Genomic DNA, 27,164 nt, shown 5'->3' with positions numbered 1-27,164 from the left:
ATTAAAGCTGAATCTCAACAACTCAGTCCTTAGCAGTTTGTTGACTAATGTATTTCAAATCAATGGTGGTTTGGTAACAATGTGCATACTGCAAAGGCAAAATCATAAACACTGTCTATGTCCAAATATTTCTGGATCTGACAGTAAATTGGCCCTAGTGTGTGAATGTGAGTGTGAATGTTGTCTGTCTATCTGTGTTGGCCCTGCGATGAGGTGGCGACTTGTCCAGGGTGTACCCCGCCTTCCTGCACGATTGAAGCTGAGATAGGCTCCAGCGCCCCCCGCGACCCCAAAAGGGAATAAGCAGTAGAAAATGGATGGATGGATGGATGACAGTAAAGTTATAGGTTCACAACAAGATTGTCGATACAAAAGTCATGGCTATATTACATTTATAATACCACTGTTCGGACATACTAATTTACTGCTTTAAATGAGCTGTTCTAATATGAAGGGTCAACTGTGATACAATTAAATAGATACATACATATTTGTGATATATTATATGGTTTGAGTTTATTTCAAAAAGGCATACAATTACAACATGTACATCACAATTTCCAATTGATCTTTTCAACATGTTCGAAAAGGAGTAGGAAGAAGCAGAGCTTATTTAATCTTACCCCTTTCCCATTACATAGCACTAGCTAACACTTTTGTTCAGTTCCTGTTCTCAATGTATTCAAATAATTGCTTAAATTGATAATTATTTTATTCATTATTGAATTTAAATACATAAATGAGTATAAATGTATTTAATGTTTAATTGGTAATTTCATTATTCAATTATATATTTTGGGATTTAATAGTTTTTTTCATGATTTATGATTGATTTTGTTTAATTATTTCATGAACCTGTGGTTAAGAGTGTCATGAATTTATTTTAATAATCTGCTTGCTCATAGTAGCCTGTAGCCTATCATGTTTACCCAGCATGCACAAGACAATAAAACAACATTGAAAACTCGTTGGATTTGGTCCTGACGTTGAGCAACTCAAACCTAACGCTGGAACAACATGTTTTTTGACAACGTCTAATCAATGTTGGGTTTTGACATTGATTTGACCATTGAATTTTGGTCATTGTAAAACCAATATTTTACAGCACAAATACAACGTTGAAACAACATACTTTTTAAAAACGTTTATTCAATGTCAGGTTGTGGCGTTGATTTTACCATTGAAATTTGGTAATTTCCCAACCAACAACATGGATCCAACGTTAAGACACCAACGTCGTCTCAATTCACAAATACAACTATTTTGCAACGTTGTTTAGAAGTCAGTTTTAAAGGGCACGTATGTATAATCAACATTGTATCAAAGTCTCGTGCCTGCTGGGTTAACATTTAGATCAGGGGTGTCAAACTCATTTTACATCAGGTGCCACATGGAGGAAAATCACGGCACGATAACTTCAACATAAAGACAACTTCAGATTGTTTTCTTTGTTTATAAATACAACAAGCACATTCTGAAAATGTACAAATCATAATGTTGTTGCTTTTTTTACACTTACATGTTGCGGTTATTAGTATTCTACCTTTATTTGTCGTTATTTATACTTTCTGAATAAATTATGTGATAATGTTCATCAGTCAACTCATTGGTGTTAATTTTAAATCCATCAAGATTAAAAAAATAACATAAAAATCAATTTACAGGATGTTATTTATGTAGTTTGATCATTTTCCTCGACTGGTGCACTAATATTTGGTTTATTTTATTATTATTTTTACATATGTAGCATAATATATATATATATATATATATATATATATATATATATATATATATATATATATATATATATATATATATATATATATATATATAGCATAATATATATATAGCATAATATATATATATATATATATATATAGCATAATATATATATATATATATATATATATATATATATATATATATATATATATATATATATATATATATATATATATATATATATATTATGCTACATATGTAAAAATAATAATAAAATAAACCAGAGATGTCCGATAATGGCTTTTTTGCCAATATCCGATATTCCGATATTGTCCAACTCTTAATTACCGATTTCGATATCAACTGATACCGATATATACAGTCGTGGAATTAACACATTATTATGCCTAATTTTGTTGTGATGCCCTGTTAGATGCATTAAACAATGTAACAAGGTTTTCCAAAATAAATCAACTCAAGTTATGGAAGAAAATGCCAACATGGCACTGCCATATTTATTATTGAAGTCACAAAGTGCATTATTTTTTTTAACATGCCTCAAAACCGCAGCTTGGAATTTGGGACATGCTCTCCCTGAGAGAGGAGGTTGAGGTGGGCGGGGTTAAAGTGAGGGAGGCCGGGGGATAGGGCGTAGCGGGGGGGTGTATTGTAGCGTCCCGGAAGAGTTAGTGCTGCAAGGGGTTCTGGGTATTTGTTCTGCTGTGTTTATGTTGTGTTACAGTGCAGATGTTCTCCCGAAATTTGTTTGTCATTCTTGTTTGGTGTGGGTTCACAGTGTGGCACATATTTGTAACAGTGTTAAAGTTGTTTATACGGCCACCCCTAGTGTGACCTGTATGGCTGTTGACCAAGTATGCGTGCATTCACTTGTGTGTGTGAAAAGCCATAGATATTGTGTGACTGGGCCAGCATGCAAAGGCAGTACCTTTTAAGGATTATTGGCGCTCTGTACTTCTCCCTACGTCCGTGTACACAGCGGCATTTTAAAAAGTCATAAATTTAACTTTTTGAAACCGATACCGATAATTTCCGATGTTACATTTTAAAGCATTTATCGGCCGATAATATCGGCAGTCCGATATTATCGGACATCTCTAATATATATATATATATTATATAAAAATATAATATAATATATCAGTATATATCAAATACTGTATATATAATATGTAAATATTACATATGTTATATTTTATATTGCTACTACGGTACAGTCTACTTTACACCTGCATTATCCTTTCCATCCTTACACTTTCCATCCTTTGTATCTGAGCTACTGTGTGGAACAATTTCCCTTGTGGATCATTAAAGTTTGTCTAAGTCCAAGTCTGATCTACAAAGATACAAAGAATTGCTATTGCGACATCTAGTGGATACATTTAGAACAGCAGTTTCTTTCATTCAAAAATTTCGTCTCATTTTTTTACTTTGTAAACTCATCCCGCAGGCCTTATGTTTGACACCCCTGATTTAGATGTTAACTGATATCTACATTTGATCGTCCATATTAAAACGTTTTAATTGGTAATGATTTGGAACGCTGACAATGTCATCAGAAGGTTCAATTTAAAGTTTCCAATATCAAAACTCAACTTCTGATGGCACAATTTACATGAATTAGATTTAGAAGAAAACGCCTGAGGATTCTAATTGCTTGAGCGATTGCTTTTTTAGTTGTAATCAATTGCATTATCATAAATCCAATAATGAGTTTGATGGAGAAGTTTGTAGCAAAAGACAAGCAATGGGAGAGAGACTATGAGGCTGCAGATGAATATCATAGTCATGTGAGAGCAAAGGTCGATCCTCCCCCGCGTATGTGTCCCCTCCCACCCGCGTCTCGGTCCGCCTCGCTCGGCCACACCTGCAAGCAGACCGCGCGGGGGGGAAGTCCGCCCCGGTGCTGGTGCAGACCCACGAACACACTGCCAGAAAGCGAAAGGGACAATCGCAGCAATTGAGCAGCTCTTTCACAGGATTCGGTGAGCCGCCGGCGGCTTGGATGAATTCACCGACTGGCGTTGTCACTTCACAGCCGCAGACAGCACCTGGGATTCGGATAGAAAGGAAGCTCTGACCGGTGTTAACACAGAGGACCAGCACAGGTAAGAACGGATTTTAGTATCCAAAAGAGGAATTTATTAATTCATTTTTTCCTCTTTTTTTTCCAACTTTATATGAACAAAGTTATGTTTTCCCACAAAATGTGATACACATCCGTATACCTTTTTTCATCACTTGCCGTTGATACACAATATATATACCTCCAATACAGTATTAGTTTTTATGTAAGGATTATTATAGGACAAATACAATAGAATCGACTGAATTGTTTTAATTTTTTTGTTGTGCTTTGAGATAATTCAATTACTCCATAGCCCAGGGGTCGGCTACCCCAAAACGTTGAAAGAGCCATATTGGACCAAAAATACAAAAACCAAATCAGTCTGGAGACACAAAAAATGAAAAGCTGTATATAAATCTTACAATGAAGGCAACACATGACTTTAAGTGTCTATATTAGTTATAATAGCCTACTATCAAAATGACTATGTGTCGCAGGCTGGAGCAAATCTTTGTTTAATATTTATTCTACACATTTTTAAAACATTGGAAAACATTAGTAAATCAGAGGCTACTCAGAAGGTGAGATACCTCCTGGAAATTACTGGCTTTTAATGGCCAAAGGTATATAGATGTTTGTGTCCAAGTTAAAGGAAACGGCAGGCTGTCTTCTTTTAATAGATGTATTACAATCTTTGCAAGCTGGGTAACGTTTTCTGTGGTCTGGAACACCGTGGCACACAAACAACTATCTGAAATGTGTCATGAGACATGCAAAACTAAATTATGTACAAAGAGGATACAATTAAAGGATAATAAATTAGCTCAAAAATACCTACAAATGAGGCATAATGATGCCATATGTACATACTGCTAGCCCACTGGTTCTTAACCTGGGTTCGATTGAACCCTAGGGGTTCGGTGAGTCGGCCTCAGGGGTTCGGCGGAGCCTCCGCCACGGAGGTCAAGACACACCCGACTCATTGTGTAAATAAAAACTTCTCCCTATCGGCGTATTATGGATACCCCAAACAATGTTCCCTCTAATTTTCCATATGCGTGAGCAAACGCAAAAAGTCCTTGAGCATTCAGTGGAGCACATGTGAGCGACGTCGGACGTGCACACTGTGGCCACACCAGCAGCACACCTGTCCCAAACCTGACTAAATAACAAGTTCAATGTTTTATTGTTATAATGAAATGACAGCAGTCATTTCCATATTTTCTAATATAAGTGTTTTTCCCACTTACAATGACAATAACCAAAAATATTGTTTTTCATGAGCTGTGTACTCGTATTGTATGTCTGGGTGGGGGTCGTGCTTTGGAAATAATTTGTACCCCTTTCAGATATCGCATTTAGTTCCCACTAAAACATTCACATGTTGCACAATGAGATGTAAACATGGGATCATGTGTACATTCCTGTAACTTTCTGTTTGTAAAACATATATTGACCAGTATTTCTTTAATATAAAGTACCAACGTTTGTCACACACACACACTTGGTGTGGTGAAATTATTCTCTGCATTTGACCCATCACCCTAGAGGTGAGGGGAGCTGTGAGCAGCAGCGATGGCCGCGCCCGGGAATCATTATTGGTGATTTAACCCCCAATTCCAACCCTTGATGCTGAGTGCCAAGCAGGGAGGTAATGGGTCCCATTGTTATAGTCTTTGGTATGACTCGGCCAGGGTTTGAACTCACAACCTGCTCAGTGGTCTAGTGGTTAGAGTGTCCGCCCTGAGATCGGTAGGTTGTGAGTTCAAACGCCGGCCGAGTCATAACAAAGACTATAAAAATGGGACCCATTACCTCCCTGCTTGGCACTCAGCATCAAGGGTTGGAATTGGGGCTTAAATCACCAAAAATTATTCCCGGGCGTGGCCACCGCTGCTGCCCACTGCTCCCCTCACCTCCCAGGGGGTGAACAAGGGGATGGGTCAAATGCAGAGGACAAATATCGCCACACCTAGTCTGTGTGTGACAATCATTGGTACTTTACTTTAACTTTTACGTACCGATCTCGGGATAACATAATTTCATGATTCATATTTATAAATTAAGATTAAATTAAGAAAAACATTTTATTTTTCACTAAAGAAGGGTTCCGTGAATGCACATATGAAACTGGTGGGGTTCGGTACCTCCAACAAGGTTAATAACCACTGAGCTAGCCTAAATATCATGTTAGCCATGATTAGCTTTGCAGTCATGCACTGACCAAATATGCCTGATTAGCACTCCGACAAGTCAATAACATCAACAAAGCGCACCTTTGTGAATTCAAGCACAGTATAAAACGTTTCGTGGACAAAATGAGACAAGAAGGAGTGAAAGATTTTACATGTAAACAAACTGTTGCGTCACAGTCCACACTATGGTGGACTATGACGCAGCATAACAGAAGAACCGCCAAAATTAGTAGGACAAAACAATGTACCCCAAATAATTTAATCAGTGAAGCATACACACAGACATATTAAACAGTGGGATTTCTAACAATTGGGAAGGTTTGTGTCATGTTTGTCCTCAAACATAAAACATACTAAAACAAAAAAAATATTTTCTCCCCTTCTTTTTCCATTTTCAATCCTTTTTTAAAAATGCTCCAGGGAGCCACTAGGGCTTGCGGCTCGAGAGCCACGGGTTGCTGACCCCCGCCATAACCTATAAAATAAGTGTTGCTGTATCACATTTCAGTATTTACCTTATCTTACATAGATAATGTATGCTATAGTATTGTTTGTATATCAGACAATGTCAGCCAAATTAAGTACTAACATAATAATGTGTGTAGAATGAATACATTGCATTTTTATTTGATTTATCAAATTTATTTTAGCATTGTTTTGTATTTATTTTATTTACATTTTATTCTTGCAGCCCCTTATGGCCTGTTTTGTTTTCATTCGCATCCAAGAAGTAAAAATGCTATCACAGTCTAACCTTTGCACTGGGCGGGATGGCGCTGCAATTATAGTGCATGGACAAATGAGTGCAAATGTCATAGAGCTCCTGTTTTACACATTGAGGTCAGTTTTTTCTGCATTATGGAAAACCCATAAACCGTAGGGTTGATAACGTGGTGTTCGAGTTATTGTGATCACGACAGATCGATAATGTGCAATTGTGCCTTTGGTCATGTACAGTACATCTGGAAAGTATTCAAAGCGCCTCACTTTTTCCATATTTGGTTATGTTACAGCCTTATTCCAAAATGGAATAAATATGTTTTTGTCGTCACAATACCCCGTTATAAAAATGTGTAAACATTTTTCATTTTAGCAAATGTATTTAAAAAATAACTAAATACATCATGTGTACATACGTATTCACAGCGTTTGCCATGAAGCTCAAAAGTGAGGTCAGGGGCGTTCTGTTTCAACTGATCACCCTTGAAATGTTCCAACAGCATAATTGGAGTCCACCTGCAGTAAACTCAGTTGGTTGGACATGATTTGGAAAGGCACACACCAAGGTCACACACTTGACAGTGCTTGGCAAACAAAAATGAAGTCGAAGGAATTGTCTGCAGACCTCTGTCTCGAGGCACAAATCTGGGGAAGGGCACAAAAAAAGATCTGCTGCCTTAAATCAATCAATCAATCAATGTTTATTTATATAGCCCTAAATCACAAGTGTCTCAAAGGGCTGCACAAGACACAACGACATCCTCGGTACAGAGCCCAATGAGCACACTGTGCTACAATATACGTTTGTGTAAGAAGTTTGGAACCACCAGGACTCTTCCTAGAGCTGTCCGGCCATCTAAACTGAGCGAACAGGGGAGAAGGGCCTTAGTCTGGGAAGTGACCAAGAATCCGATGGTCACTCTTTCAGAGCTACAGCATTCTTCTGTGGAGAGAGGAGAACCTTACAGAAGGACAACCATCTCTGCAGCAAACCACCAATCAGGCCTGTATGGTTAAGTGGTCAGATGGAAGCTATTCAGTCCTAAAAAGCTTATTTAAATGCACCTGAAAGACTCTCAGACCACGGGAAACAAAATTCTCTGGTCTGATGAGATGAAGATTGAACTCTTTGGCGTGAATGCCAGGCGTCATATTTGGAGGAATCCAGGCACCACTCATCACCAAGCCAATACTATCCCTACTGTGAATCATGGTGGTGGCAGCATCATGCTGTGGGGATGTTTTTCAGAGGCAGGAACTGTAAGACTAGTCGTGATGTAGAGAAAGATGAATGCAGTAATGTACAGAAACGTCCTGAATGAAAACCAATGTTTTTTATCCAACCTCAAGGAGTTTGAGAGGCACTGCAAAGAGTAATTGGCGAAACTGCTCAAAGGTAAGTGTGCCAAGCTTGTGGCATCATATTCAAAAAGACTTAAGGCTGTATTTGCTTCCAAAGGTGCATCAACAAAGTATTGAGCAAATGCTGTAAATACTTATTTACACGTGATTTTTAGTTTAAAATTTATAATACATTTGCAAACATTTCTACAAAAAAATAAAATAAAATTACAATTGTCATTATGGGGTATTATGTATAGAATTTTGTGAACAAAATTGAAATTCTTCCATTTTTGAATAAGGTTGTAACATAACAAAATCTGGAAAAAGTGAAGCGCTTAGCACTGTGAATACTTTCCGGATACAGTGTAGACAGATCTGTTGCCTGAGCTGCATATGTCAGTACAAACTTCATAACTTTAAACAATTTTCAGGATGTTGTTAAAGGTGTTAAAACAAGTCAGGGTGAAAACAGTATGTGATAGGCCTCATTAGTGAAGAGCTTCTGGTCGCTGTTAAGCACAGGATGGGAGGGTGAAGAATAGATATGCATGCTGGTGGATGTTTTTTCCCCATAAAGGTGAGACTGTGGTATGTAGGTGTTTATATGTTCGTCATGGGTGCCAGACACTGAGTGGAACACAGATACGGGCTGAATCTTAGACAGATTCTTAGTTTCCTAGTCAGTTTATACACAAAGTGAGGCCAATATGTTAGCCATTGTAAATGGACATAAACTTCATCTTCCTCCGCTGTAACTAGTGTTGTAACGATACCAATATTTTGGTACCGGTACTAAAATTATTTTGGTACTTTTCTTTATTTTGGCTTTTGTATTAACCAAAAAATCTTAGGGTACATTAAACATGTGTTTCTTATTGCAGTAAAGTTCTTAAATAAAATAGTGAACATACTAAGCAACTTGTCTTTTAGTAGTAAGTAAACGAGTCTGCTGACGTATGCAGTAACATATTGTGTCATTTATCATTCTATTATTTTGTCAACATTATTAAGGACAAATGGTAGAAAATTAATTATTAATGTACTTGTTCATTTACTGTTAATATCTGCTTACTTCCTGTTTCAGCATGTTCTATCTACACTTCTGTTAAAATGTAATAATCACTTATTCTTTTGTTGTTTGATACGTTACATTAGTTTTGGATGATACCACAAATTTGGGTATCAGTCCGATACCAAGTTTTTACAGGATCATACATTGGTCATATTCAAAGTCCTCATGTGTCCAGGGACCTATTTCCTGAGTTTATAAACATAATATACATTTTAAAAAAAATGAAAGAAGATGTTGTGATGCCAAACAATATCGACGTAATCATAGTAGTATCGACTAGATACGTGCTTGTACTTGATATCATTACAGTGGATGTTAGGTGTAGATCCACCCGTGGCGTGTGTTCACATTTTGATGCCGGTGAGCTACGGTGTGTAGTGAAGCATGTTTAGCTATTCCTCGTCCTGCAGGGATGATACTTCTAAGAAACGTACTTTATTTGTCGCCTTGGAGGTGAGGATTAGTGATTTAGAAGTAGCTAGATCACTGCCGACGGCGGATGGACGTTAGCCGGTAGCTAGCTAGCCATGTCTTAAAGCACCTCTTCCTGAGGGCGTTTCAGTGTTATAACTTTATCTTTAGTTTTTAAGCGAAAATGCGTCCGTTCTCCCTTTTCTGTCTACACACTGTGTCTGTTTGTAAGTACTATGTGATTGTGTGCCGCCGAACATGCTCCTCTGCTCGTAAACCAGCAATGTCACGACGTGATTTTGACGCGGGCGCGGGGGGGTGCAGGACTGGTACGTTTCAGAGACGGTATCGTGCCAAAAATGATTCATTAGTATACTAATACCGGTTTACCGTACAACCATAGCTGTAACCCATGCTCACTTATAAACATAATCAATTCCACGGAGATGTGAAATATTCTTCGATTTCCATGTATGCAACATTTTTTCCATGCAACAGAAGATTAATAGTGAGGAACGTAATTTTTGAATCTGTATTTAAAAATATTTTTTATGACAGCTTAACTTCGATCCTAAAAGTAATGAAGAAATACAACATTACCTTACGCTGGTGACTGTAGGGTTGTCATTAGGATTGCAACGATAATAGATTAAATTGATTGATTTGATTAGGATTAATAGTCTAGATTTATATTTTGTTGCTTAGATTTATTGTTTAATGAGAGTAACTAATACAAAATGTATAAAATCCAGACAGTATGAAGTGCTCAGGCCTTTTAATACGCGAACAGCGTTTCCCACATGGCTGTTGCAATAGAGTGCGCATGAGAGAGACGGTGTGTAGGTGCCGTGATCTGTGTAGCGGCAAACAGCAGAGAGTTTAAATTATTTTTCCACAATTATCGATACGTATTCGATACCACAATAAAAAATAAAAAAAATTAACCATGTACTTTTAAATTCAGTACTTTATTGAAAAGGGATTTTAAACTGTCCAGTAATTAAGACAACTGTGCTTCAACATCTTTTTGCATAGAATTTAAATTGCAGTGTCATGTGATCGGTATGCGCCAAATTAACTCATTGGTGTTCGTAATCGGCAGCCTAAAACCCTAATCGAACACCATTTTCACAAGAGACACTTTTGTGACACTCATGTGGAAAGTAACTTTGTAACGTTTATAGTCAAGCTCGAGGTGTTTACTTTATGTTAATATACTGCTTGAAAATAATCCCATAAGAATAGTACATTTTTGGCCCTGTCTCTTAAAAGAATCGAAATCAAGAATCTTTGGGAACGGGAATCGAAATGAGGAACCGGAATTGGAAACAGAATCCAAGTGACATGGAGCACAAATATATTTTTTCTTAATATTATTTCAATATGGTGAAACTGTGGTGTTATCATGCAACATGTAATGAAATGGGCTATTACAAATGCTAAAACATATATTTAAAGACAAATACTTGTGTTAGTATTAGATATGTCCGATAATATCGGCAGCCCGATATTATCGGCCGATAAATGCTTTAAAATGTAATATCGGAAATTATCGGTATCGGTTCAGAAATTATCGGTATCGGTTTCAAAAGGTAAAATGTATGACTTTTTAAAGCGCCTCTTTACGTAGTGGTACACAGACGTAGGGAGAAGTACAGAGGGCCAATAAACCTTAAAGGCACTGCCTTTGCGTGCCGGTCCAATCACATAATATTTACGGCTTTTCACACACACAAGTGAATGCAAGCCATACTTGGTCAACAGCCATACAGGTCACACTGAGGGTAGACGTATAAACAACTTTAAAACTGTTACAAATATGCGCCACACTGTAAACCCACACCAAACAAGAATGACAAACACATTTGGGGAGAACATCCGCACCATAACACAACATAAACACAACAGAACAAATACCCAGAACCCTTTGCAGCACTAACTATTCCGGGATGCTACAATATACACCCCTCGCTACCCCCAACCCCGCCCACCTCAACCTCCTCATGCTCTCTCAGGGAGAGCATGTCCCAAATTCCAAGCTGCTGTTTTGAGGCATGTTAAAAAAAATAATGCACTTTGTGACTTCAATAATAAATATGGCAGTGCCATGTTGGCATTTTTTTCCATAACTTGAGTTGATTTATTTTGGAAAACCTTGTTACATTGTTTAATGCATCCAGCGGGGCATCACAACAAAATTAGGCATAATAATGTGTTAATTCCACAACTGTATGTATCGGTATCGGTTGATATCGGAATCGGTAATTAAGAGCTGGACAATATCGGAATATCCGGTATCGGCAAAAAAGCCATTATCGGACATCTCTAGTTAGTATATGTTATTAGTATCAACAAGTCAGGCTTTTCCTGATACAGTAAGCCCATTTTCCTCTATTTTTCCATTTGTGCGTTTTGTTTTTGTTATTTTATTTCTACAATGTGCCCCGGACCAAAATAGCTATGTTCAGCAAATAGCCCCCAGGCCACAGTTTGCCTTTTTCATGAAATAGGCAGACCAAAACTAGGGAAGAGTGTCTCTAAGCTGTGTTTTCTTTGCATTTATAAAAGTAATAAAGGTTGGGTTGGACGCTTCTGGAGGTTTTCTGCACGGCGTGGTAATTCACAGTCCCTGGGCTTGTGGAGGCGGATCCGCCATGGTGCCCCTGTATAGCGGACTGGATGGGACAGTGTCACCCACTACTTCTTCTTCTTCTGCTGCTTTTCTGGCAGCCTTCACGCTTTGCGACACCTGGTTTCCTGTCGTGTAACTGCACAACCAGTATTTTAAGGGGACTGTCTATAATTACAGCAAAAAACAAACACTGCAGTTTTACGTCAATTTAAATGCTTAATGTGGGTTTTGATTTTTCTATTAATCTCCCAGAATTATAATCGATTGCATACTCCACATTACCGGACCATTTACTTTTTCATTGCCCAGTAGGGCATTTTATTGTGATCCATTTTTGACAGAATTCCGGAAAAGAGTCAACCTGACCTGTGACAGCTGCAAATAAGTCAGTGATGTTTTTCGACCTTTTGAGGAATTTGAATGTTGCAGAATGCAGTTCCCAAAAAGGCCCTTTTTTGTCTACATGAAAAGCACTACCTCTGTGTTAAGACAAGCTGTCACTTCATGGGTCTATAAACAAGACAGACATCAAACGAGCCTCATTCACTGTGATTGTTATTGCCAGACAGCCTAAATCACATTAGAATATACTCAATATCACCTTTGAACCCGCAAGAGGAGGATTTAGGCACAACAAAAAAATGGCATCCTCCTCAGGAGAGAAGCGGATGCGGACCAGCATGTTAATGTGCGATTTAATTTGCGTTTTAAAATTGCAGCTGTGCAGAACTAAGGAAAGCAAGCAGCTGTGAGGGTTTCACGTCCCCAATGTAAGGACCACGGCGTTTCACGCACGAGCCTTACGTGAGTCATGGAGTTAATTTCATAAAAAGATTAAAAATTGGAAGTGGAGATTATCTGACAGAAGCAACATTGGATGCAGTTTTTAAGAGCAGCTGTCCCATTTTGCTCTTCCTGCATGGAGGTGCCAAGCACAATGGTACGGTACCAAGGGGCGGAGCTAGACCAGTTGCAATTTGGAATTTGGGGAAAGTGTGGCCGATCAATATGAGGACACTGTGAAAAACATTGTTTCTTGTAGCGCTGGGATTGATTAAAGAGTATCAATCAATCAATCAAAGTTTATTTATATAGCTCTTAATCACGAGTGTCTCAAAGGGCTGCACAAGCCACAACAACATCTCTGATCTAACATCAGGGCAAGAAAAAACTCAACCCAATGGGATACAATGAGAAACCTCGGAGGGGACCGCACAACCCCTCCCCCCGTCTGGCAGACCGGAGCAATGGACGTTGAGTGGATCTAGTTAATAGTGTGAGAGTCCAGTCCATAGTGGGGCCAGCAGGGGATCATCTTGAGTGGAGACAAGTCAGCAGCGCAGAGACGTCCCCAACTGATGCACTGATGAGTGGTCCACCCCGGGTCCTGACTTTCAACAGCTAGCGCATCATCTGTGGTCACCGAATAACCTCTCCACGCAGGAGAGGGGGGAAGAGCAGAAAAGAGACGGCAGATCAACTGATCTAAAAGTGGGGTCTATTTAAAGGCTAGCGTGTACAAATGAGTTTTAAGATGGGACTTAAATGCTTCTACTGAGGTAGCATCTCTAACTGTTATCTAGAACTAACTTTTACCAACTCAGAGGCGATTTAGCAGCAGCTCATTCGCTCAGTATCGAGCTTACTTTCCTGTAATCAATGTGCTGTGTTACCTAAAGTCCCATACTTTCCAGGATTTAGAGCGCACCAGTATTTAAGCCGCACCCACCAAATTTGAGAAGAAATAAATATGTTTACATATATTAGCTGCACTGGACCATAAGCCGCATTTATAAATGTCTATTTATATACCTTGTTTCTAAACGGTGCCTGTCACACGGCAGTAAAACGGATGATCCAACAAAACAGAAGTCATTGGCATGGACCCACGAGCTGCTTGAGCTAGCTCTCCAACTAGCTAAACAGACTCAATAACTCCACGGTGATGTTTTTGTGAACTTTAAAACTTAAACAATACTAAAAGAATGCCATTCTAAGTTAATAATGCTAACACACTTGTAAATGTGTTAGCATATTCGCTAATGCCAACGACACTAGCTTGATTACATAACGATAGCATGTACAAATATGCATGAAAACACTCCTCCAGACATCACACATGGGACGTTTTAGTAAGTATGAATTGTTTTAGCTATATTTTAAAACTTACATAAGTTTCTTGGAGTAATGAATGAAAAATCCTTTTGAGCAGAAATGCTATAGACGAATAATAGACAAAACGTGATATACTTCCGGTTCAAGGCCCCTGAAGAGGAAGTTAATTTTCAACCCGCAGCACTTGCAGTGAGCGAACTCGTCCAAAAGGTAGCGCCATAGCACAAACAATAACACACCATTTCAGTGTCTCTGTCTGTGTTACGTGACAACTTTTTGTTAAATACAAAACATTATGGCGTTTGAAAAATGCATACATTTTTATTAGCTGCAGGATTCAAAGCGTAGGAAAAATGTGCGGCTTATATTTCGGAAAATATGGTAGCTCTTAGAATAAAGGTCTTCAGTGTTAGCTCTTGGGATAACAATGTTGCTATAACATGTAAATGGAGCGTTGTTGGCGGTTGTTGGATGTGTTTTAGGGGCTTTATTGGCGGTATAGTAAATCCCCATTACCTGCATTGTTAGCTGCCTCTTGCTAGCATTTTTCCACGATTTTGAACGCACGGAAAAGATCAAAACGTGTCTTCTTGTCTCACGTAAGGATTATGAATAATGAGTAAAATAAACAAAAGTGCAGTTCCTCTTTAAAAGATGTGAGTACATCGGTACAAAGTTATCAATCGGTTTAATCCATCTGAAGATGTTGAAAGCCTTGTCTGCTGTGTGTCTTCAGCGCTCTGTGTTTCTCTTGCTCGCTCTCTCTCTCATTGTGTGTGAACATCTCTCTCTCTAGCTTTCCGTGCAACTCTCACAAGACTTGTCAACGCAACGTAAACAAACAAGGAGAAAAAGAGGGATGGATAAAATCTGCAACACGGACACGAACAAATCGAACGTTTGGAAGAGATTTGGATTGTATACTTAAACAGTAAACTTGATAAAACTGTCAAATGATTTTGAGAAAATAAAAATATCAACCCAATCATTCTAGTATCAATCATATACAGATACTACCAATGGTATCGACCCCACCATTTGATAGATTGATTGTCCTCTTACACGCCGAGTCAGACACAGCTTTATAGGCCAAGTATGTTTAACACACAAGGAATTTGACTTGGTAGGCTGTGCTCCCTTGTTCAATGTAAACAATAAATATTAACGATGAACGATGAAAAATATCAACAAGTACTTAAATAACTATTATGTGCAAGGCTAATAAATAATAGTGCAGTGGTGAAGAGAGCAAAGCAAAAAGACGATGACATGAACATGAGTTATTACATTCACACTGACAGATTGGTTCCAGAGTTATTTCACAGTGTTCATCAGATTGATAGCCTGACTGAAGAAACTGTTCTTATGACGGGTTGTTTTGGCGTACTGTGATTTGTAACGCCTGCCGGAGAGGAGAAGTTTGAACAGTTTGTGACCAGGGTGTAAGGGGTCTGAAGTGATGCTACCCACCCGTTTCCTGACCCTGGATGGGGGGAAGGTCGACACCAACGATCTTTCTGCAGTCCTGATTGTCCGTTGCAGTCTGTGTCTGTCCAGCTTGGTTGCAGATCCAAACCAGACAGTGGTGGAGGTGCACAGGACAGTCTGAACATGATCAGCAGTTCCTAGGGCAGGTTGAACTTCTTTAACTGACGCAGGAAGTACATCTTCTGCGGTGACATTTTTCTGATTATGTCTATGTTGGGGGTCCACCTCAGGTTTCAGATCTCAAGAACCTGAAAGAGTCCACAACATCACCAGAGAGCCAGCTGTCGCACCTCCCATCTGTAGGCAGATTTGTAGCCAGCTTGTATGAGACCGATGACAGTGGCGTCGTCTCTGAACTTAAAGGCCTACTGAAATGATTTTTTAAAATTTAAACGGGGATAGCAGATCCATTCTATGTGTCATACTTGATCATTTCGCGATATTGCCATAGTTTTGCTGAAAGGACTTAGTAGAGAACATCGACGATAAAGTTCGCAACTTTTGGTCGCTGATAAAAAAAAGCCTTGCCTATACCGGAAGTAGCGTGACGTCACAGGAGGAAGGACTCCTCACATTTCCCCATTGCTTACAATGCAGCGAGAGAGATTCGGACCGAGAAAGCAACGATTACCCCATTAATTTGAGCAAGGATGAAAGATTCGTGGATGAGGAACGTGAGAGTGAAGGACTAGCGTGCAGTGCAGGACGTATCTTTTTTCGCTCTGACCGCAACTTAGGTACAAGGGTTCATTGGATTCCACACTTTCTCCTTTTTGTATTGTGGGTCACGGATTTGTATTTTAAACCACCACGGATACTATATCCTCTTGAAAATGAGAGTCGAGAACGTGAAATGGACATTCACAGTGACTTTTATCTCCACGACAATACAATACATCGGCGAAGCTCTTTAGCTACGGAGCTAACGTGATAGCCTCGGGCTCAAATGCAGGTAGAAACAAAATAAATAAACCCCTGACTGGAAGGATAGACAGAAGATCAACAATACTATTAAACCATGGACATGTAAATACACGGTTAATAATTTCCAGCTTGGCGAAGTTTAACAATGCTGTTGCTAACGACGCCATTGAAGCTAACTTAGCTACGGGATGGCGGCGGCGGCGGGCGTTGTAGCTTTCGACGACACCCCGGCCGCCATCAGAGTCGGCAAGAAACATATATTTCCCCAAAGTTACGTACGTGACATGCACATAGCGACACGCACGTACGGGCAAGCGATCAAATGTTTGGAAGCCAAAGCTGTACTCACGGTAGCGCGTCTGCTATCCATCTCAAAGTCCTCCTGGTTGTGTTGCTGTATGTAGTCCGCCGCTAATACACCGATCGCACCTACAGCTTTCTTCTTTGCAGTCTCCATTGTTCATTAAACAAATTGCAAAAGATTCACCAACACAGATGTCCAGAATACTGTGGAATTTTTCGATGAAAACAGAGCTTTTTGTATGGTGACACATTGGGTACCAATACTTCCGTTGCCTCCGTGACGTCACGCGCATACGTCATCATACATAGACGTTTTCAACCGGAAGTGTGGCGGGAAATTTAAAATTGCACTTTATAAGTTAACCCGGCCGTATTGGCATGTGTTGCAATGTTAAGATTTCATCATTGATATAAACTATCAGACTGCGTGGTCGGTAGTAGTGGGTTTCAGTAGGCCTTTAAAGAGTTTTACAGAAGGATCCTCTGAGGTGCAGTCATTGGTGTAGAGCAGGCCTATTCAACTGGCTTTTTATTTGGCCCGCCGAATATCAGCCAAATAGACTTGATGAAACCATTCAAACTACGGTTGTTTTTGTATGCAGTACTCCCGCCATCCCGCAGAGGCCAACAGCGAGGCATATGTGTCACAATGAAGAAACAGTGGGTGAGTAAAAGACTACTCACTCAACCCTGGAAAAAAAATCTAAATAAATTGCAAAAATCTGACTTTTAACAACGACTGGAAAACAAAGAATGAATGTTCTGTCGGACCTTTTAAGCAATGACATTGATCCAGACAAGCAGCAACAATAGTAGAAATCCCAGCATGTAAGCTTCATCACGAAACTTGGTCAAACATTTGTAAGTAAATATAATTTGTGCCTGAAGATATTTAGTCTGATTAGGGATCTGAGCCGAGGATGTCGTTTTGGCTTTTACCATGAATTGATTAACGTGGACCCCGACTTAAACAAGTTGAAAAACTTATTCGGGTGTTACCATTTAGTGGTCAATTGTACGGAATATGTACTGTACTGTGCAATCTACTAATACAAGTTTCAATCAATCAATCAAAAGCTTGTGCAGCTCTTTGAGACACTCGTGATTTAGGGCTATATAAATAAACTTTGATTGATTGATTGAGTCTGTTTCATATTGAAATTGCTGACTTTGTGATGTGTTTTGTATTTGTGGTTGTGTTGTTTTTTGTCTGAGAGTAACAATTAAAGCTTGTTTAATACATTTAATGCTACATTTCAACGGTAAGGGTGACCACGCTAATAGTGTTAAGTCACATACAATGTTTGGTGTGTGAATGTTGTGTAATTTCTATATGTGTAAACATTTGTAGTTTATTGTGTGAATATACTAACACTAAACATTATATTTTGTTTATGTAAAATACACAATGGATATTGTTTATGTAAAATACACAATAGACGTTATACTTTTGTTGTGTTTATTTTATGTTTATATTTCTTACAAACCTAAATAAAGGAAGGAGTGTAAAGAAATAAAACTATGAAAGGAAAATAATTCAAAAGAAGGAACATCAATACTCAACAAAAACTGGCACTTCTTGTTCTTCATACTGTTAACTAGCTGCACACGCTGGAATCAAGTAGCGAGGGGTGAATAAGACATTTGTTGACAGTGCAGTGTGAAAGCCGATGTGTTTACTTTACAATTAAGTAAACACAGTCTCAAAGAAATATAACCTGCAGAGGCACTTTCTGATGAAACAGCCATATTTCGATGTCTGGCCCCTGAGGCAATGGGCTCTTGAAACTGTGGCCCTCTTCAAGTGTGTATCAGGCCGGTCGTCCTCTGTAGTACTTGGTACTGATTAAGTATTTCTAAATTTTTTAGATGTTGGTGTCCACTGATTCACTGCAGTCTGTTGATTGATCAATAGAGTAACAATACTGACTACACATTTTCTAAAAGAAAATGTGTCTTCTTGTAATAAACTGAAGAGCACAAAATGCCAGATGTCCACTTTTGTTCTCCCCAATTTACTGAGTCATGTTCCTTTTCTTTGTTCTTTGTTGGCTGGCATGATGTCACACACGACACAGCTACACAGAAACCCAAGTCATTGGCTCAGGACGTAAAGTAACTCGTCTTGTAACTCGAGGTTTCCTAGTTGGAATCGCTCTTCCTCCATCCCAGTCACTGCTGTTGTCTTTTAAATAAGGAAGATTGTGTTGTTGGGGTAAGATACAGTAATTCACCCCCTTTGCCTCCAGTGTTTGTGAATGAATGTTTGGTGGTGGTCGGAGAGGCAGTTGGCAGCCATTTTTCTGTCAGTCTACCCCAGGGCAGCTGTGGTTACAGATGTTGTTTATTACTACCAATGTGTTAGAAATGTGTTATATTGGGTTTATATCAGGGGATGTTCTTTTGAGTTTGTACAGCCACTTGTGAATAAGGGTTATGTAAATAAAGTTTGATTGATTGATATATACATCAAATCAATGACTATTACCTATGCCAGGAGATTATGTTCTGTAATCATTGCTGTTAGTTTGTCTTGTCTGTCTTTTCGTTGTCTGTCTTTTCGTTAGTAACTCGAAAGGTTATGGGCGGATTTTCATGAAACTTTCAATACATTTCTGAAATTACATAAACAACTGATTACATTTTGGGCCTGAGCCCGATAATGTCTGTTACGGTACTGTACCTTAAGAGGTGCAACAAATCGTCTACAAAAAAACGGACCGTAAAATTTGGCACCAATTAATATATTAATTTACGTCCTTGCTCGTGTTTTTCTGGACGGAAACGAACATGCGCGAGTTCGCGCGACCAGCAGCAACAGGAGAAGAAAAATGGAAGTGGCCACTGGCAACAATACAGGATTAAAAACGTCGGAAGTATGGAAACATTTCACCTTGAACACATGCTTTTCATGGCAGTACGTCTGTGATGCGGGATCATTTAAAAATGAGGCGTGTCGGACATCTGTAGGATGTGATCTTTGGTAATATAGTTAGCTTGTTAGCTAGCTAGCTAATAATGGAGGGACGAAATTGTGTGAAAAACTGATTTTTTAGATATTTAAGTCAAAGGCCGACGACCAAATCAAATCAAATCAAATCAACTTTATTTATAAAGCACATTTAAAATTGACCACAGGGGTAGCCAAAGTGCTGTACAATGGGCAGGTTAAAAGATGATACGAGAACCAAGCAAACACAACACAACACAAACAGAGCACGATAAAAAATAAATAAATAAAATAAAATAAATAAAATAAATAAAATAAATAAAATAAATAAAATAAAAATAAATAGAACATAAAAACATAAAAACAGGTTCACAGCAGGTGTACTATGGGGCGCCATAGTAGGATGGATATCACTCAGTGTTAAAAGCCATGGAATAAATGTATGTTTTTAAGAGAGATTTAGAAACAGGAAGAGAGGAGGCCTGTCTAACACTCAGAGGTAGGTCGTTCCAGTGCTTGGGAGCAGCAGCGGCGAAAGCTCTGTCACCTCTAAGCTTCAGCCTTGTGTCAGGGACCGTCAGTAGCAGCTGATCGGCTGATCTTAGGGATCGGGTGGGGCAGTAAGGCTGAAGGAGGTCGGAGAGATATGTTGGAGCGAGGTTGACCAAGCGTCTTTTCGTGTCGTCCTCGCCATTCCTGGACCTAAATTGAATGTCAAAGTGTACCAACTTGTTGGAATATGTCCTCAGCCTTTTTCTGTCCAGGTGAGAGGCATAATTTATGATCTGCAATAAACTTCCAAGGAGCAGGGAAGCGAGGAAACAGCAGACCCCTCGGTGATTTATTTGTACCCGAAGGTAGATTTGTTTTGCGGTGTAAAATATAGTGTAAACATAGGGACACACGGTATTGATCACGTCGCCACTATAAATAGTTTGTCTGCGTTAGCGCTTATAATAACAATATCACTAATACTTGGTTAAAACTCAAGTCACGAAATGTAAATGGAGTATTGTTGCTGGTTTGTGGATGTTTTTAATTGGGTTTTATAGGCAAAATAGAGGACCTCCCATTGGCTGTTATTTACTTTTGTTTAAGAGTTAGAATGCATTATATAAAAAAATACATCCGTCTTTCATAATGATTGTGAACAATAGGCAACATTCCAAAAAAGTTTTTTTATGAAGCCCGCAAAAGGTTGAGACACAAACAAGATAGTGAGCTAAATACAAAAATACACACTTTATTTAATATTTTTACAGTACTTGACATTATTTGTCTATGGTGATGAACAAAATGCATTAATCCAGGGACATGTTGACAGGAATTATTATACAATGCAAAGCAAAAGTAAATAACTTAAAAATAATACAAAATCAGATCAAACACCACTAGATGTTACACACAAAGATTCTTAAAGTTAGCCTTGTCCTTAACTTGACGCTTTCTAGTGAGCACGGAATTAGCGCTTTTTGTTCAGAGTGCACCTGAACGCACCGCACTACCCAACAAGAGACACCTTGACACGCTGCGCGACTCCACCATGCGTTGTGAGGGGGTTTTACCCCGTTCAAATGTTGTCCCGAGGCAAAGCAGTCGACAAAGCACTGGCTCCTAATGTTGGCAGTCTTTGTGGTGCCCCCGCTGTTTTTGTGAGGACTCGACTCTTAATGGCGTAAAAAGATAAAATAAGCAGCTCGGCGTCTTACCTGCAGTGAAGGCGTACACACGCACACAGGGGTGAGGGCCAGAAATGACCATCGACTGGTCCCAACTGCAAATTGAGATCTAAGCAAGAACTTTGTGTCAGCCTCGGCATAAAGTCCCAAAAGAAAGGCGAACCCAGAAACAGCTTACCTCCAGACAGGAGCCCCTGACTCGCAACACGCACCACAGCAAAGCACCCAGGAACACAAGGTGTCGCCAATCAAACGGCCATAAAACACACCATATAGTGTGCCAAGCATCCACAAGGCTTCATTGGCTATGTTTGGTTCTGCCCACTAATCACAAGAAAGGTGTGGCGTACACCGACATGCTATAATTACGTTACAGATTTTAATTGACCTCTCAGAAAATGTCGGCTACGGGATAAAGGACAAGGTGTTACATTTTGGGACTGATCTGGGTCATTTCTAGTAAGTTAACTTACGTTTATGTTACGAGTCTCAACTTGTGTGTGTGTAGTGGTTATGCTAGCGGCTTCGCCTCCACCCACAGAGACAAAGGCCTCGTTCACACTGCAGGTCAATTACGATTTTTTTTGCCCATATGCGACCTGTATCAGATGTTTTCATGTCAGTGTGAACAGCGCAAATCCGAATTTTTCATATCCGACCCAGGCCTCTTTCGTATGTAGATATAAATCGGAAATATTTGTGATGCGTCCTCAATGCTCCGATCGCATCCATACGATTAGAGCGTCATCAAAAAGCGATAAGCGTCATAATTATTTGCAAAAATAGACAGTTACGAAATAAATAGTTGACAACAGAGCAGAAAACAGGTGAAAATAAAATGTTTTAGGAACTCACATGAAAGCCACTCGATTCTCCGACGGCTCGTCCACAGACACGCTCTTCAAGCAGACATCAAAGCAAAATATCCTGTAAAACTGTGAGAGCCACGCTACTTGTACTCTTCCTTCTTAATCTTCTACGCGCAATAATTTGGTTCAGAAAATGTTGACTTTGATTGCACAAAATCCTTGAAATTGCCACACATGCGCCAGTACTGAGACCGACTAGAGCTGAAGCCCTTTATCTGACATCACATGGACAAAGATAAGACCTTCTGGAGGAAAGTTCTGTGGTCAGATGAAACAAAAATTGAGCTGTTTGGCCACAATACCCAGCAATATGTTTGGAGGAGAAAAGGTCAAGCATGGTGGTGGTTGTATTATGCTCTGGGCCTGTTTTGCTGCCAACGGAACTGGTGCTTTACAGAGAGTAAATGGGACAGTGAAAAAGGAGTACCGTATTACCTCCAAATTCTTCAGGAAAACCTAAAATCATCAGCCCGGAGGTTGGGTCTTGGGCGCAGTTGGGTGTTCCAACAGGACAATGACCCCAAACACACGGCAATAGTGGTAAAGGAATGGCTAAATCAGGCTAGAATTAAGGTTTTAGAATGGCCTTCCCAAAGTCCTGACTTAAACGTGTGGACAACGCTGAAGAAACAAGTCCATGTCAGAAAACCAACACATAATCGGATAAAAGAGACAAACTACATTTCTATCCTTTCCAGTATTTTATTGAAAAAAACAGCATACTGGCACCATACTGGCACCATACTTATGTTGATTATTGTTTCTCAGCTGTTTGTAAATGTTGCAGTTTATAAATAAAGGTTTATTAAAAAAAATAAAAAATAAAATAAACAAAAAAAAGTAGCCTCTGCGCATGCGCATAGCATAGATCCAACGAATCGATGACTAAATTAATCGCCAACTATTTTTTATAATCGATTTTAATCGATTTAATCGATTAGTTGTTGCAGCCTTAGCTGTATGTATACTTTTGACCCAGCAGATTTGGTCACATTTTCAGTAGACCCATAATAAATTCATAAAAACAACTAACTTCATGAATGTTTTTTTGTGACCAACAAGTATGTGCTCCAATCATACTTGCCAACCTTGAGACCTCCGAATTCGGGAGGGGGGGGGCAAGGTTGAGGTGGGCGGGGTTGGGGGGGGGGCAGGGTTTGGTGGTAGCAGGGGTGTTTATTGTAGCGTCCCGGAAGAGTTAGTGCTGCAAGGGGTTCTGGGTATTTGTTCTGTTGTGTTTATGTTGTGTTACGGTACGGATGTTCTCTCGAAATGTGTTTGTCATTCTTGTTTGGTGTGGGTTCACAGTGTGGCGCATATTTGTAACAGTGTTAAAGTTGTTTATACGGCCACCATCAGTGTGACATGTATGGCTCTTGATCAAGTATGCTTGCATTCACTTATGTGTGTGTAAAAGCCGCATATATTATGTGACTGTGCCGGCACGCTCTTTGTATGGAGGAAAAGCGGACGTGACGACTGGTTGTAGAGGACGCTAAAGGCAGTGCCTTTAAGGCACGCCCCCAATGTTGTTGGCCGGGTGGAAATCGGGAGAAATTCGGGAGAATGGTTGCCCCGGGAGATTTTTGGGAGGGGCAGTGAAATTCGGGAGTCTCCCGGGAAAATCGGGAGGGTTGGCAAGTGTGGCTCCAATCACTCTATCACAAAAAAAATAAGAGTTGTAGAAATTATTGGAAACTCAAGACAGCCACAACATTATGTTCTTTACAAGTGTATGTAAACTTTTGACCACGACTGTAGCTCAAAAAGTTATTGGCTGATTTTCATTTACCTTTCAGGAAACTGTCAGAAATGGGATAAGGAACAAGTTATTAGGTGACTGATTCTGAGTGTGTTCACTGTTCTCACAAATCACATTTGATAATGTATAGTTATACTGTTAATAAGTGATTCAGACATCTGATCCACTATAAAGTGCATCATGGGAATGAGGTCAGGATGTCCGAGGGAAAACAATGCAAACAGCACAGCATTTAAATTACTAAAGCCAACTGTGTATATGTGTTTTATGTGTTTCTCATGCGTCAGGCTGAATTCCCTTGAGCCAAAGGGAGATCTGTAGCAAAGACACAAATCTCTCTCCTTGCAACGCCACAACTCCTCAGCAGACAGACGTGATAAGAAGTTAGGGTGATTAAGAGCACTGCTGGTGCGACAGAGGTGCAAGGTATAAGGAAGAATGAAAGGGGTGGAAGACTGGCGAGATAAACACAGGAAACAAATGGAGACAAGAGTGTAACGATACGATGCTGTGTCAGAGGGTCAGGTGTTAACTGCTAAAGTCGATTGAGGGGATGTTGCACCTGAAACAGGAGCTCATGTAGAATAAAAATGGAATCATAGTCTTAAAGGGGGCCATTGAGCACTCTTGGGCATGAAATAGGACGGATCTGTTTAAAGCCTCCAGTGACATTAATAACTGTGAAGACTGGGTGTCCACAGCCAGACGAGCACCTTTTGTGTGGTTGCTAAACTGACTCACAGGGATGATGATCTGACATCTCTATAGTCACATCAGGTGGAGAGGAAAATTTGTCATATTTACCATGACACACCCAAAGCTTATGTTATGTTGTGGGCTCATGCCTGTCACATATACACTAAATCTTTCCTGAATGGGACATAAGCCTGTTAAATTTAATGGAAAAATATCCAAGTAGAAACCACTAAGATGTACATTGAATTAAAAGTGGGCGGTCGTCAGAGGCATTAGGATGCATCCTTTGGAGGCAAAATGCATCAAAATGATGTGCTCGTCCATTTTGTAGTTTGGAAGTTTCACCTCCACATAATGGCATGCTAGTAGCGTTACATGAGAGCGGAGGCGTCGACATAGGCGCCATGCTACATTTCTGCCAGTGGGTGCTCGGTGTGTGTGTATTAGTGTTGTCCCGATACCAAATATTTTGGTACCGGTAAAAAAAAATAAACATAAAAAAACCCCAACATATTACACTTTAAATGTTTTGCCACTTGCCAAGATTTACATTTTTAAATATGATGAACCCTATTTAAAAAATAAAATAAAACTAATTTTTAAATGAACAATTATGTTTTGTGTATTCTAGTTTAAAAATTTAGAAATTGAGAAAATAACTATTTAAATAAGATATTTTGGTTTTCCCCACACAGAAAATCTTTATTTAAAGATTCTGCAACATCTCAAGTATGCTTAATCTAAGAATTTCCAAGTTAATAATTATCGTTTTCACAATAAAATACTTATTTATATCTTAAAATTCCTGCTAATTTCTAAATATACAAATCTCAATTAAGGATGTCTTACTCTATAGACAGATAATGTCACTAGATTTGTTTGTGTTTTTTTCCTCAAATCTAGTATTTTTAGCTTATCTTCAGCTCTTTTTTGCGGTGTATTAGGGTTATCTTGATATGGTCAAGATGTCTTTAAAAAAGTTTAAAAAAAACCTAATTAAGGTTTTTACATGTGTTTTAAAAAGTCAGTTTAAATCAAATCCATGCAATAATTTGTTCAGCCTAGAGTGGGATGGGGGGCCCTTTAGGCTAAATTGGGGGCCAAAGTAGGATTGTAATTTGACCCCAGCATTACACAAATTATATATATTTTTTTCATTCAAGTCAAACCAATTTTATACTTTTTAAAATCAAACTTGAATTTAATTTAATGCATGTTTTGTATTAAAACAATTTAATGGGAAATACATTGTTCAGGACTTTATGATTTTAGTGCAACATAACACATTTATCATAATAAAAACATAAAGTTGTACAATTTCCTGGCTAAACGCCGAAAAATATCAGCCCAGCACTAACACTGCAAACACTAACACAATAATGACTGCTACTAAAAACGTTATTACAGAACATCTCAAAAACGGAGTTGAATTTTCGTTTTTTACTGAATAAGACACTCAGAATGTGCACTAAAATACAGCATTTGGGATTTACAATATTAACTATGAACAATAAAACACTAAATATTGAGAATATGTGAACGATGCTCCTCTACTTCCCAGCTAGACCACCTCCTAGATTGACACATTCTATAATTGAGCAAGAACAACAAAGCTGCAACAAACACGGCAAAATATAAAACGCTAAGGGTAAAAAATATCCACATATTTGACATAACATGTCATCATTTGTTGCAGAAATTTGCCACCGTCTGACACTCTCCGGCTTGTTACTGTGTAAACAAACCCTGCCCACTCCGCTTCATGCCTGGTCTGCATGGAGCTGTTGTGACTAGTTCCTATGTTACCGTAGTTACCCGTATGTCACTCAAAAGTGCACTGAATTTTTAAACACTGAAATTTAAAACACTGAATTTTAAAACACTGAATTTTAAAACACTGAATTGTTATACTTTGAATCGTTTTACACATATTTTGTATACACTGACTGTTTATACTGAATGTTTTACACACATTTTTTATACACTTAATTTTTTAACACACACATTTTGCAAACTTTTTGATTTAAAAAAAAATTAAGTGCAAAGTGTCACAAAAAAGCTTTTGTAATAGAGGCACAAATTAAACTCCATACGATCGCTGACTGTTCAACAAAAGAACGCTGGTATAGTTTTGTTAGATGAGTTTTTATAAAGATGTTAATTCTTGAGAGAGTCTTTTTCTTAATGAGTCAA

General features: G+C 38.9%; 1 protein-coding gene across 8 annotated transcripts in view; it reads left to right on the top strand.

Annotated features, from left to right (window-relative positions):
• Positions 1-27,164, top strand: part of LOC133635246 (transmembrane protein 125) — a 62,024-nt gene that overhangs the window by 5,110 nt on the left and 29,750 nt on the right. For 3 of the 8 annotated variants that reach the window (XM_062028219.1, XM_062028212.1, XM_062028213.1), the window contains exons 1-2: positions 3,574-3,851; positions 17,618-17,679. The exons of 1 other annotated variant lie outside the window; for it this stretch is intronic. The gene's annotated coding sequence lies outside the window, so the exon portion shown is untranslated. Of the gene's footprint in view, positions 1-3,573; positions 3,852-17,617; positions 17,680-18,863; positions 19,231-27,164 lie in introns of those variants that run through there. 4 more of the 8 variants (XM_062028214.1, XM_062028216.1, XM_062028211.1 and 1 more) reach the window with 3 other exon arrangements.

This window comes from Entelurus aequoreus, linkage group LG19, assembly GCF_033978785.1.
Source record: "Entelurus aequoreus isolate RoL-2023_Sb linkage group LG19, RoL_Eaeq_v1.1, whole genome shotgun sequence".
NCBI lineage: Eukaryota > Metazoa > Chordata > Actinopteri > Syngnathiformes > Syngnathidae > Entelurus > Entelurus aequoreus.
The sequence above is the reverse complement of the archived record's forward strand: the minus strand, read 5'-3'. Positions and strand labels throughout refer to the sequence as shown.